Here is a 1,917-nt window from a genome sequence, read left to right on the forward strand (position 1 = left end):
ATTAAACTAAACTCCGCCCGAACAGGACATGAAGGCCCAACAGCACCGACCGGCCGCCGTGTCATCCTCAGCCCACAGGTGTTACTGGATGCGGATTGGAGGGCATGTGGTCAGCACACTGCTCTCTCAGCCGTATGTCAGTTTACGAGACCGGAAACGCTACTTCGCAGTCGGGAATAAGCTCCAGCTTATTAAGCCTCTCCCAGTGGCTTGGACGACCTCAGTATTGGGAGAAGGCTGGTTCTGGCACAGTTTGCCTTACAAGGGCTGAGTGCACCCCACTTGCCAACAGCGCTGGGCAGACTGAATGGTCACCCACCCAAGTTCTAGACCAGCCCAACAGTGCTTAACTTCGATGATCTGACGGGAACCATTGCTACCACTGCGGTACAGCCGTTGGCTTTATTGTTAGATTGGTGCATAAAAATTTAAGATCGAAAGTAACTTTCGCATGATGTTTCACTTTCGCATGATGTGACGCTTGGACCATTCCTAGAAAGAACTGCTACAGTATAGTGCAGGAAGTAACTGTCAGAAATATGCAGTGACACGAGCAGAAATCACATTTTTATGAGAAGACACTGAAGTCACAGCGAGTTATGATGGTTCCCTGGCCATAACAAAAGACGGGACATGGTTCTTAATAGGACACGTGACCCCCACAGACAATGTGTCCCATGTTGGCCAAAATATCGGTAAGAAGTTTCTGTGATAGGGCGTTCCATTCCTCCACAAGCGCGGTTGACAGCTACTGCATGAGGATGTCCTGAAGGGCGTCTTCCCACTGCACCTCACACGTGCTTGTTGAGGCTTACGTCTGAGGAACATGCTGGTCAGTCCATTGGCCGAATATCCCCTTGTTCAAAGAGCTCCTCCACCTCTGCAGTTCGATTCAGTTGTGCATTGTCATCAATAAAAATGAAGTCACGGCTGAATGCAGCCCTAAAAAGACGCGTATGATGAAAGAGTACTGTGTCACATAACTTTGATGAGAGCGTGTACGGGGTTCAAAGATCCGGATGTCACTACGCCAATGAAGCAATATGCTTTCCAACACCATCATGATCGACAGTGTTCCTGGGTGGGTTACGTGCTTCCACCTCGCGCCATATGACCGTCCGTAATGCGCCCAGGAAGCCTGTCGAACATGATCGTTTTGGCGGTCCAGGTGTTATGCTTTGGCGAGTCTTAACGTTGCATGGTTGTACAAACTACCAAATCTTTGAACACAAATGTGACACTATAGGTAAGACACTACATATCTTTTGCTGATTTATTTAACTTTCTGTTTTGTTCAACATTCCATCGCTGAACTTCTGTAATTATTGTATGATTGGTTCGGTACTGTATAAAAATGTGTACTTTTTTCTTTGTAAAAACTTTGATGTCCTGGTTTAATCCTATGCAATGTATTGCCTTTATTAGTTAAACACTTTGCCTTACTTGGAGGGAAACAAAACTTATTATATATAACTGAAAATTTGTTCGAATAATTTTATGTTGAATTGTCAATATGCGCAAATGTTCCGTTTTATTTAAAATATTTGGTTGCTGCTATGTAATTACTGACCTTCACTTAGGGCTTTTGGTTCAAATGGCTCTGAGCACTATGGGACTTAACTTCTGAGGTCATCAGTCCCCTAGAACTTAGAACTACTTAAACCTAACTAACTCTTAGGACTTTTAGTTTATTGTAAGAGGAAAAGGTGTTGTGGTTCCCCTCGGGAACGGAATCATGCAGAGCGCGCAAAATGTGGTTGGCATGAAGGAAGAGGTGGAACAATGAGTTAGTCGGACACGAGTTACTGAACCGCCAACAGCTCATGTAACAACAGTGGATTGTGCTGGTGCCGAGAGAGGCTTTTTGTGCTGGTTTCCACTGTGCCAAGGCTTCGGATGGCTGGATCAATAGGCTAG

At 45.3% G+C, this 1,917-nt stretch overlaps 1 pseudogene; it reads right to left on the reverse strand.

Moving 5' to 3' along the window:
* Window positions 1-283: 283 nt before the first annotated feature.
* Window positions 284-401, reverse strand: LOC126476206 (5S ribosomal RNA; annotated as a pseudogene).
* Window positions 402-1,917: the final 1,516 nt, after the last annotated feature.

Source organism: Schistocerca serialis, chromosome 4 (genome assembly GCF_023864345.2).
Source record: "Schistocerca serialis cubense isolate TAMUIC-IGC-003099 chromosome 4, iqSchSeri2.2, whole genome shotgun sequence".
Taxonomy (NCBI): Eukaryota; Metazoa; Arthropoda; class Insecta; order Orthoptera; family Acrididae; genus Schistocerca; species Schistocerca serialis.